Source organism: Somniosus microcephalus, unplaced genomic scaffold, assembly GCF_052327205.1.
Source record: "Somniosus microcephalus isolate GS21.2 unplaced genomic scaffold, FLI_Smic_1.0 unresolved_chr2, whole genome shotgun sequence".
Lineage (NCBI taxonomy): Eukaryota > Metazoa > Chordata > Chondrichthyes > Squaliformes > Somniosidae > Somniosus > Somniosus microcephalus.
In genome coordinates, this window is record NW_028225180.1 from 61,221,671 (window position 1) to 61,233,745 (window position 12,075).

Below are 12,075 nucleotides of genomic sequence, written 5' to 3' on the forward strand. Positions count from 1 at the left end.
AGGTATCTATTGGACAGTTCCAGTGCTCAGGGGCTCCCTCCACCTGTGACTGCAGTGTCCCTCTAGATGGTCACTCACTTCCCTCTTTCTACTCAGCCCCTGTCCTGTTCCCTCTTCCTGTGTGAGCTGCAGGTTCTTGCTCAAGATCTGGACCCTTTGTCAGGACAGAAATTATATTTTAATGAATTTTGTGAACCTACCTGTGTCCATTCTCATTCTTGTTGAAGATGTTTGATCTTCTTCTCTATTTGGACCATCAGCCATGGTGGTGACAGTCATTCCCAGATTCTGATGCTCTGTAATAAATATATTAATAGGAGGGTTAGACAGAAATATTAAAATGAGAAGGCGAACGTTGTCTTGTTAAACATGATATCAAGTCCCTCCTCCCCCATCAGTACAACAGCTGGTAGCTCTGGGATCGAGCATTTCCCGAATGTTACGACCAACTCTCCACATCAGGTGTGACACAGACAGCTGTCCAGTGAAATCCAGTGAGTACCGCTGATCTCTGCAACCCAGTTCCCGACGGGCTCCCGATGGCCGAGACTCCGCACTGGGAGGACCCTATGGTGAGATTTACCAAAACCAGCCTTATTCCTGAGGTAGAGAGTATTCTGCTGGAAATATGGAGCGGGAGATCATTGATGAATTAAATGATCCTTCACTCAGTTTTACAGTCTGGCGGTAGTGTATTATTTGTATTCACAGATTTGTGTTGAATATTCTTCATTTGTTCAGTTTTGAAATTAAATTCTGGTACTTCATGAATATAATATCTCTCCACATACACAATATATAGCTGGGTGTGATTCTTCAGGTTTCTATGGTCAGTGACATTGTCGGTGTGTTCATGAAGATGTGTCCTGGTTGGTGCATCTATTTGAATATATTTAACATATCTCTCCTGGTTATCAGCATCTGACTAATGAACACTGCAGGAAAAAAGGCCGGACGTCCCAAAGTGCTTTGCAGCTAATGAAGTACTTTTTATGCAGTGTAGTCACTGTTGTAATATAGGAAAAGCAGTAGCCAATTTGCACTCAGCTACTTCCACAAACAGCAATGTGATAATGACCAGATAATCTGTTTTTTTATTGTTGTGTTGATTGAGGGATAAATATTGGCCAGGGATAACTCCCCTGCTCTTCTTCGAAATAGTGCCATGGGATCTTTTACATCCACCTGAGCGAGCAGACACGGTTTAACGTCTCACACGAAAGACAGCACCTCCAACAGTGCAGCACTCCCTCAGTAATGCACTGTAGTGTCAGTCTAGATGTTTGTGCTCAAGTGTCGGGAGTGAACTTGAACCCACAACCTTCTGACTCAGAGGCGAGGGTGCTACCCACTGAGCCACTGGCGAGTACATTTACCACTGTTCAACGAATATTAACACTAATGTTATGTATCGTGTAACGTTAAACAATGAGGTGATGCACAGCATTTTTGTTTCGAATATCATTAGGGGGTCTTACAATCTCAGAAAATGACATAAATATTGATGTGGTAGATTTATATACAAGTGGTAGATTTGCCTGCTGTTTAACAGTCACAATACTCCACTTGTGCCCGTGTCTCGCTGTGTGTGCACCCATGCACGTGCGTCCAATCAAACCATCACTCAGATTCCCTTCCAGCATGGAACTGTAGAAGCGATTCAGTCTCGGGTCAGTAATTTCTCCAAACTATAGCTGAAGTTATTCTACGGCATTAATTTACAACCATGTTTGAGACCTTGTAAGATTCAGTTATCTGCTGTGTCACTCACGCTGCCACTAGTATAATAAACACACAGCAATAACAACTTGCATTTCCACAGCGCTTTTAACATCGAAAAACATCCCAAGGCGCTTCACAGAAGCATACAAGACAAAAGATGGGCACTGAATAAAGGAGGTGGTGAAAAAGTTAATCAAAGTTTTAGGAGTGTCGTGAAGGAGAGGGAGCTGGAGAGGTTTAGGTGGGGAACTGCTGAGTATTGAGCCGGGACAGCTGAAGGCAGTCACCATAGATGGGGCAGGGGAGGGCGAAATGCACAAGAGGCCAGAGTCGGAGAAAGAGAGGTCTAGGTGGCGAGGGCTTGTAGGGCTGGAGGAGCTTCGAGAGACAGAAAGGGACGGGATCATGAAGAACGCTGAGGTTGCGAACAGTCTGCTTCAATCAGTGGCACTGGCTGGGGCGCGGATGGAATCACTGGCAAGGGAACAGAATTCAAGGCGGGCCGAAGACAATGTCTTCGGTCTTCCCAATGTTCAACTGGAGAAATGAGTTCACCTCAGACTGGCTGTCGGAGAAGCAGCGTGACAAAGCAGAGGCAATGGCGGAATTGAGAGAGGTGTTGGAGAGAGAGAGAGGAGTGTTGTCAGCGTACATGTGAGAGCTGATCTCTTGTCTCCAGCTAATGACTCCGAGGGACAGCATGAAGATCAGAAATAGGAAGAGGGGAGGAGAGATCCATGGAGGATTCCAGAGGTAACAGTGCGGGAAGAGAAGCCATTGAAGGAGATTCCCTGGTTGGGACTGGCTGGGTGGAACCCAGCGAGGGCAGTCCCACTGAGTTGGACATCAGAGGAGAGGCGTTGGAGGAGGGTGTTGTGTTCGACCACATCAGGACTGTAGAGGTCGAGAAGAATGAGAAGGGATAGTTTACCACGGTCACTCTCATAGAAAGTGACATTTGTGACGTTGATTATTGCCACTTCAGTGCTGTGCCAGGAGCGGAAACCAGATAGGAGATTCAAACATGGAATTGTGAGAGATAGTTAGAGATTCAGGAGGTGACAAAACATTTGAGAGGAAAGCGAGGCTGGAGATGGAAATACACACGTCTAACTCTTCACCCACATGGCAACTGGGCACGTTTATTTGATGGGACAGTGGCAGCATGGATACGAAATTGGCTAAGTGACAGGAAACAGAGAGTAGTGGCAAATGGTTGTTTTTGGACTGGAGGAAGTTATATAGTGGTGTTCCCCAGAGGTCTGTACTAGGACCACTGCTTTGCTTGGATATATATTAATGACTTGAATGTACAGGGCACAATTTCAAAAATTGCAGATGGCACAAAACTTGGAAGTATAGTGAACAGTGAGGAGGATAGTGATGGACTTCAAGAGGACATGGACAGGCTGGTGGAATGGGCGGACACGTGGCAGATGAAATTTTACGCAGGAAAGTGCGAAATGATACATTTCGGTAGGAAGAACGAGGAGGGGCAATATAAACTAGAGGGTGCAATCCTAAAGAGAGTGCATGAACAGAGAGACCTGGGGTATATGTGCACAAGTCGTTGAAGGTGGCAGGGCAGGTTGAGAAAGCGGTTAAGAAAGCATACAGGATCCTGAGCTTCATAGAGGGATAGAGTTCAAGAGCAAGGACATTATGATGAGCCTTTATGAAAAACTGTTCCGGCCTCAACTGGAGTAGTGTGTCCAATTCTGAGCACCGCACTTTAGGAAGGATGTGAAGGCCTTAGAGAGGGTGCAGAAAAGATTTACAAGAATTATTCCAGGGATGAGGGACTTCAGTTACATGGATAGACTGGAGAAGTTGGGTTGTTCTCCTGAAAGCAGAGAAGGTTGAGAGGAGATTTGATCGAGGTGTTCAAAAATCACATGGGGTCTAGACAGAGTAGAGAGAGAGAAACTGTTCCCATGGCTGGAAGGGTCGAGAACGCAGAGTAACACAAATTGGCAAAGGCGACATGAGGAAAACTTTTTTACGCAGCGAGTGGCTAGGATCTGAACTGCACTGCCTGAAAGGGTGGTGGAGGCAGACTCAATCATTGCTTTCAAAATGGAATTGGATATGTAGGAAAATAAATTGCAATGCTACGGGGAAAGGGTGGGGGAGTGGGAGTAGGTGAGGTCCGAGGCATGGACTCAACGGGCCGAATGGCATGAGGGTGGATAGGCAATGGCTAACATTTAAGGAACGAATGCATGAATTGCAACAGTTATACATTCCTTTCTGGCACAAACACTCCAAAGGAAAAGCGGCCCAACCATGGCTAACAAAATAAATTAAGGTTAGTATTAGATCCAAAGAGGAGTCATATAAAGTTGCCAGAAGAAATAGCAAGCATTAGGACTGGGAGCAGTTTAGAGTTCAGCAAAAAAAGGCCAAGAGATTGATTAAGAGGGGAAAAATAGAGTATGAGAGTAAACTTTCAAGGAATATAAAAGCAGACTGTAAAAGGTTCTACAAGTATGTAAAAAGAAAAAGAGTAGTGAAGGCAAATGTAGGTCCCTTACAGTCAGAAGCAAGAGAATTTATAATGGGGAACAAGGAAATGGGTGAGCAATTAAACAAATACTTTGTGTCCTCTACCGTGGAGACAGAACCAAATAACTTCCCAGAAATGCTAGGGAACCAAGGGTCTAGTGAGAAGGAGGAATTAAAGGAAATTAGTATTAGTAAAAAAAAATGCCAAAGAATTGGACTGAAAGCCGATAAATCCCCAGGGCCTGATAATCTGTATCCCAGAGTACTAAAAGAGGTAGCCATTGAAATAGTGGATACATTGGTTGCCATCTTCCAAAATTCTATAGATTATGGAACAGTTCCTACATATTGGAGGGTGGCAAATGTAACCCCACTATTTAAAAAAGGAGAGAGAAAACAGGGAACTCCAGATCAGTTAGCCTAACATCAGTAGTAAAGAAAATTGTAGAGCGGGCTTATCATAAAGGAAGTGATAACAGGACACTTAGAAAACATCAATGGGATTAGACAGTCACATGGATTTATGAATGGGAAATCGTGTTTGACAAACCTTCTGGAGTTTTTAGAGGATGTAACTGGTTGAATAGATAAGGGAGAACCAGTGGAGGTGGTGTATTTGGATTTTCAGAAGGCCTTTGATAAAGTCCCACATAAGAGGATAGTGTGCAAAATTAAAGCACATGGGATGGGGCTAATATACTGGCATGGATTGAAAATTAGTTAACAGACAGGAAACAGAGTGTATGAATAAATGGCTCTTTTTCGGGTTGCAGGTGGTGACTAGTGGGGTACCGCAGGGATCAGTGCTTGGGCCCCAGCTATTCACAATATATATCAATGATGATTTGGATGAGGGAACCAACTGTAATATTTCCAAGTTTGCTGACGACACGAAACTGGGTGGGATTGTGAGTTGTGAGGAGGATGCAAAGAGGCTTCAAGGTGATTTGGACAAGTTGAGTGAGTGGGCAAAGACATGGCAGATGCAGTATAACATCGATAAATGTGAAGTTATCCACTCTGGTAGAAAAACAGAAAGGCAGAGTATTATTTAAATGGTGATAGATTGGGAAATGTTGATGTAAAAAAGGGACCTGGGTGTCCTTGTACACCAGTCACTGAAAGCAAACATGCAGGTGCAGCAAGCAGTTAGGAAGGCAAATAGAAACATAGAAGATAGGAGCAGGAGTAGGCCATTCGGCCCTTCTAGCCTGCTCCGCCATTCAACGAGATCATGGCTGATCATCCAAACCCTAGCACCCGGTCCCTACACCGACAGCCATCCCACCCAAGCTCTATCCCCGTAACCCCGCGTATTTAATCCCTCCTAACACTAAGGCCCTTCATTGCAAGAGGGTTTGAGTACAGGAGCAAGGATGTCTTACTATAGTTGTACAGGGCCTTGGTGAGACCATACCTCGAGTACTGTGTGCGGTTTTGGTCTCCAGACCCAAGAAAGGATATACTTGCCATTGAGGTAGTGCAGCGAAGGTTCACCAGACTGATTCCTGGGATGGCAGGACTGTTGTATGAGGACAGATTGGATCGACTCGGCCTGTATTCACTACAGTTTAGAAGAATGAGAGGGGATCTCATTGAAACGTGTAAAATTCTGACAGGGCTAGACGGACTGGATGCAGGGAGGATGTTTCCCCTGGCAAAGTAATGAAAGGTGTCATTGACAGTGCCATCAAGCGACACATACTCACCAATAACCTGCTCATCGATGTTCAGTTTGGGTTTCCGCCAGGACCACTCGGCTCCAGACCCAACTACAGCCTTGGTCCAAATATGGGCAAAAGAGCTGAATTCCAGGGGTGAGGAGAGAGTGACTTCCCTTGATATCAAGGCAGCATTTGACCGAGTCTGGCATCAAGGAGCCCTAGCAAAACTGATGCCAATGGGAATTGGAGGAAAACTCTCCACTGGCTGGAGTCATACCTAGCACAAAGGAAGATTGTTGTGGTGGTTGGAGGGCAGTCATCACAGCCCCAGGACACTGCTGCAGGAGTTACTCAGGGCAGTGTCCTAGGCCAAACCATCTTCAGCTGCTTCATCAATGACCTTCCCTACATCATGAGGTCAGAAGTGGGGATCTTCACTTATGACTGCACAGTGCTCAGCGCCATTCGTAACTCCTCAGATAAGGAAGCAGTCCATGGCCGCATGCAGCAAGTCCTTGACGACATTCAGGCTTGGGCTGATAAGTGGCAGGTAACATTCACGCCACAAGTGCCAGGAAAACAAGCGAGAGTGGAACCACCTCCCCATGACATTCAACGGCATTACCATCGCCAAATCCCCCACCATCAACATCCGGGGGGGGGTCACCATTGACCAGAAACTTAACTGGACCAGCTAGATAAATACTGTGGCAAAAAGAGCAGGTCAGAGGCTGGGTACTCTGCGGCGAGGGTCTCACCTCCCGACTCCCGAAATCCTTTCCAACATCTACAAGGCACAAGTCAGGTGTGTGATGGAATACTCTCCACTTGCCTGGATGAGTGCAGCTCCAACAACACTCAAGAAGCTCGACGCCATCCAGGATAAAGCAGCCCACTTGATTGGCACCCCATCCACCACCTTAAACTTTCACTCCCTCCACCACCGGCGTACCGTGGCTGCAGCATGTACTATCTACAAGATGCACTGCAGCAACTCGCCAAGGCTTCTTCGGCAGCACCCCCCAAACCCACGAATTCTTCCACCTAGAAGGACAAGGGCAGCAGGAGCATTGGAATACCGCCACCCACAAGTTTCCTCCAAGTTACACACCATCCTGACTTAGAAGTATATCGTCGATCCTTCATCGTCACTGGGTCAAAATCCTGGAGCTCCCTCCCTAACAGCACTATGGGAGTACCTTCACCACACGGGCTGCAGCGGTTCAAGAAGGCGGCTCACCACCACCTTTCCAAGGGCAATTAGATATGGGTAATAAATGCTGGCCTTGCCAGCGACGCCCAAACCCCCGAAAAAAAAAAGGAAAAGGCTGTGTCCCTGTTCGGATTCCTCTCTTCAAGTAGGTACTTTGACCAGAGTCTGTGCCCCTGCTGTGATCTCTCCGAGTAGGACGAAGACCAGAGTCTGTGCCCCTGTTCAGATCTCCCCAAGTCGGATGGAGACCAGAGTCTGTGCCCCTGTTCTGATCTCCCCAAGTCGGATGGAGACCAGAGTCTGTGCCCCTGTTCTGATCTCCCCAAGTCGGATGGAGACCAGAGTCTGTGCCCCTGTTCTGATCTCTCCGAGTAGGATGGAGACCAGAGTCTGTGCCCCTGTTCTGATCTCTCCGAGTAGGATGGAGACCAGAGTCTGTGCCCCTGTTCAGATCTCCCCAAGTCGGATGGAGACCAGAGTCTGTGCCCCTGTTCTGATCTCCCCAAGTCGGATGGAGACCAGAGTCTGTGCCCCTGTTCTGATCTCCCCAAGTCGGATGGAGACCAGAGTCTGTGCCCCTGTTCTGATCTCTCCGAGTAGGATGGAGACCAGAGTCTGTGCCCCTGTTCTGATCTCTCCGAGTAGGATGGAGACCAGAGTCTGTGCCCCTGTTCTGATCTCTCCGAGTAGGATGGAGACCAGAGTCTGTGCCCCTGTTCTGATCTCCCCAAGTCGGATGGATACCAGAGTCTGTGCCCCTGTTCTGATCTCTCCCTGAGTAGGATGGAGACCAGTGTCTGTGCCCCTGTTCGGATCTCTCCCCGAGTAGGACGGAGACCAGAGTCTGTGCCCCTGTTCTGATCTCTCCGAGTAGGATGGAGACCAGAGTCTGTGCCCCTGTTCGGATCTCTCCCCAAGTCGGATGGAGACCAGTGTCTGTGCCCCTGTTCGGATCTCTCCCCGAGTAGGACGGAGACCAGAGTCTGTGCCCCTGTTCGGATCTCTCCCCGAGTAGGATGGAGACCAGAGTCTGTGCCCCTGTTCTGATCTCTCCGAGTAGGGCGGAGACCAGAGTCTGTGCCCCTGTTCGGATCTCTCCCCAAGTAGGACGGAGACCAGAGTCTGTGCCACTGTTCAGATCTCTCCGAGTATTACAGAGACCAGAGTTTGTGCCCCTGTTCAGATCTCTCCCCGAGTAGGACGGAGAACAGAGTCTGTGCCCCTGTTCTGATCTCTCTGAGCAGGATGGAGACCGGAGTCTGTGCACCTGTTCAGATCTCTCTGAGCAGGATGGAGACCAGAGGCTGTGTCCCTGTTCAGATCTCTCTGAGCAGGATGGAGACAGGAGTCTGTGCCCCTGTTCAGATCTCTCTGAGCAGGATGGAGACCGGAGTCTGTGCCCCTGTTCAGATCTCTCTGAGCAGGATGGAGACCAGAGGCTGTGTCCCTGTTCAGATCTCTCCGAGTAGGATGGAGACCAGCATCTGTGTCCCTGTTCGGATCTCTCCGAGTAGGATGGAGACCAGTGTCTGTGTCCCTGTTCGGATCTCTCCGAGTAGGACGGAGACCAGCATCTGTGTCCCTGTTCGGATCTCTCCGAGTAGGACGGAGACCAGAGTCTGTGCCCCTGTTCGGATCTCTCCCCAAGTAGGACGGAGACCAGAGGCTGTGCCCCTGTTCTGATCTCTCCGAGTAGGACGGAGAGAAGAGTCTGTGCCCCTGTTCGGATCTCTCCGAGTAGGATGGAGACCAGAGTATGTGCCCCTGTTCAGATCTCTCCCTGAGTAGGACGGAGACCAGAGTCTGTGCCCCTGTTCTGATCTCTCCGAGTAGGACGGAAAGAAGAGCCTGTGCCCCTGTTCTGATCTCTCCGAGTTGGATGGAGAGAAGAGTCTGTGCCCCTGTTCAGATCTCTCCCCGAGTAGGACGGAGACCAGAGCCTGTGCCCCTGTTCTGATCTCTCCGAGTAGGATGGAGACACGAGTCTGTGCCCCTGTTCAGATCTCTCCCCGAGTAGGATGGAGACCAGAGCCTGTGCCCCTGTTCAGATCTCTCCCCGAGTAGGATGGAGACCAGAGTCTGTGCCCCTGTTCAGATCTCTCCCCGAGTAGGATGGAGACCAGAGCCTGTGCCCCTTTTCAGATCTCCCTGAGTAGGATGGAGACCAGAGTCTGTGCCACTGTTCAGATCTCTCCCCGAGTAGGATGGAGACCAGAGTCTGTGCCCCTGTTCAGATCTCTCCCTGAGTAGGACGGAGACCAGAGTCTGTGCCCCTGTTCTGATCTCTCCCTGAGTAGGATGGAGACCAGAGTCTGTGCCCCTGTTCTGATCTCTCCGAGTAGGACGGAAAGAAGAACCTGTGCCCCTGTTCAGATCTCTCCCTGAGTAGGACGGAGACCAGAGTCTGTGCCCCTGTTCTGATCTCTCCGAGTAGGACGGAGAGAAGAGTCTGTGCCCCTGTTCAGATCTCTCCCCGAGTAGGACGGAGACCAGAGCCTGTGCCCCTTTTCAGATCTCTCCGAGTAGGATGGAGACTCGAGTCTGTGCCCCTGTTCAGATCTCTCCCCGAGTAGGACGGAGACCAGAGCCTGTGCCCCTTTTCAGATCTCTCCGAGTAGGATGGAGACCAGAGTCTGTGCCCCTGTTCAGATCTCTCCCCGAGTAGGATGGAGACCAGAGGCTGTGCCCCTTTTCAGATCTCCCTGAGTAGGATGGAGACCAGAGTCTGTGCCCCTGTTCAGATCTCTCCCCGAGTAGGATGGAGACCAGAGTCTGTGCCCCTGTTCAGATCTCTCCCCGAGTAGGATGGAGACCAGAGTCTGTGCCCCTGTTCTGATCTCTCCGAGTAGGATGGAGACCAGAGGCTGTGCCCCTGTTCAGATCTCTCTGAGCAGGATGGAGACCAGAGTCTGTGCCCCTGTTCAGATCTCTCCCCGAGTAGGATGGAGACCAGAGTCTGTGCCCCTGTACAGATCTCTCCGAGTAGGATGGAGACCAGAGTCTGTGCCCCTGTTCTGATCTCTCCGAGTAGGATGGAGACCAGAGGCTGTGCCCCTGTTCAGATCTCTCTGAGCAGGATGGAGACCAGAGTCTGTGCCCCTGTTCAGATCTCTCCGAGTAGGACGGAGACCAGAGGCTGTGTCCCTGTTCAGATCTCTCCGAGTAGGACGGAGACCAGCACCTGTGTCCCTGTTCAGATCTCTCTGAGTAGGACGGAGACCAGCATCTGTGCCCCTGTTGTGATCTCCCCGAGTAGGACGGAGACCAGAGTCTGTGCACCTGTTCTGATCTCTCCGAGTAGGACGGAGACCGGTGTCTGTGCCCCTGTTCAGATCTCTGTCTCGGAGTAGGAACTGTGGCCAGAGGCTGTGTCCCTGTTCTGATCTCCCCCTTTCTCTCTCAGTCGGGACTGTGACCACAGGTGGAGTTCCTTTTCTGATCTCTCTCGGAGAAGGAACTGTGAAAAGAGGCTGTGACCGTTTTGATCTCTCTCTCTTGAGTAGGGATTGTGACCAGAAGCTATGACCCTGTTCTGATGTCGCTCTCTCAGTAGGGACTGTGACCATGGGTTGAGTCCCTGTTGTGATCTCTCTCAGTAGGGACTGTGACTGTGGGTTGAGTCCCTGTTCTGATGTCTCTCTCTCTCTCAGTAGGGACTGTGACCATGGGTTGAGTCCCAGTTGTGATCTCTCTCAGTAGGGACTGTGACCGTGGGTCGAGTCCCTGTTCTGATATCTCTCAGTAGGGACTGTGACCGTGGGTTGAGTCCCTGTTGTGATCTCTCTCAGTAGGGACTGTGACCGTGGGTTGAGTCCCTGTTCTGATCTCTCTCAGTAGGGACTGTGACCGTGGGTTGAGTCCCTGTTGTGATCTCTCTCAGTAGGGACTGTGACCGTGGGTTGAGTCCCTGTTCTGATCTCTCTCAGTAGGGACTGTGACCGTGGGTTGAGTCCCTGTTCTGATCTCTCTCAGTAGGGACTGTGACCGTGGGTTGAATTCCTCTTCTGATCTCTCTCAGTAGGGACTGTGACCGTGGGTTGAGTCCCTGTTGTGATCTCTCTCAGTAGGGACTGTGACTGTGGGTTGAGTCCCTGTTCTGATCTCTCTCAGTAGGGACTGTGACCGTGGGTGGAGTCCCTGTTCTGATCTCTCTCAGTAGGGACTGTGAAGCGAGGCTAAGACCCTTTCTGATCGCTCTCTCCGAGTAGGGACTGCCATCAGAGGCTGTGTCCCTGTTCTGATCTCTCTCTTGGATTCTCTCACCCATTCTGTGCACTAAAAGCCATTTCCACCCCATTATCACATTTTCTAAAAACCATGAAATAAATATAAGTGTGGAGAACAGAAACCAGAAAATGCCTGAAGTATAGCTATGAACAATGGTTGGATATTTGTAAGTGTATGATATTATTTCCTTGCTCTTCGATAAGCGAGTGGGCCAAGTTTTGCTGTAATGGTTGAAGGTTCAAAAATTTGAAACGAGTTTCATTCTACTCACCTGTGTTTTGGTCAAAGCTTGGAGTATACTCGATTAATGAATCTCCGAGAGAAGGAGTCGCTTCACTTGTACCAGTTCCTGCGGCCTGATCACCATCCCTTGCAGCAGGCCTTTGAATATGACGTTGTTTACTTGATGGATTCCCCATATCAGTTAATTTGTTACCTGCAAAACAGTTCATTCCAGGTCACAGCAGAGTATGAAGTCCCTCATCCCTGGAACCATTTTTGGAATTCTCTTCCGCACCCTCTCCAAGGCCTTAACATCCTTCCTAAAAGTGTGGTGCCCTGAATTGTACACAATATGCAGCTGAGGCCTAACCAGTGTTTTATAAAGTTTAGCATAACTTCCTTGCTTTTGTACACTATTCCTCTATTAATAAAGCCAATGATCCAATGTACTTTAACAGCCTTCTTGACACAACTTGACCTGCCACCGTCAAAGATTTGTGTACATACAACCCCAGGTGAAGA

The 12,075-nt window shown here is 49.2% G+C and overlaps 1 pseudogene; it reads right to left on the reverse strand.

Annotated features, from left to right (window-relative positions):
- LOC147092706 (NACHT, LRR and PYD domains-containing protein 12-like) overlaps positions 1-11,750 on the reverse strand; it is a 1,351,730-nt pseudogene extending 1,339,980 nt beyond the window's left edge.
- Between the last annotated feature and the right edge of the window lie 325 nt (positions 11,751-12,075).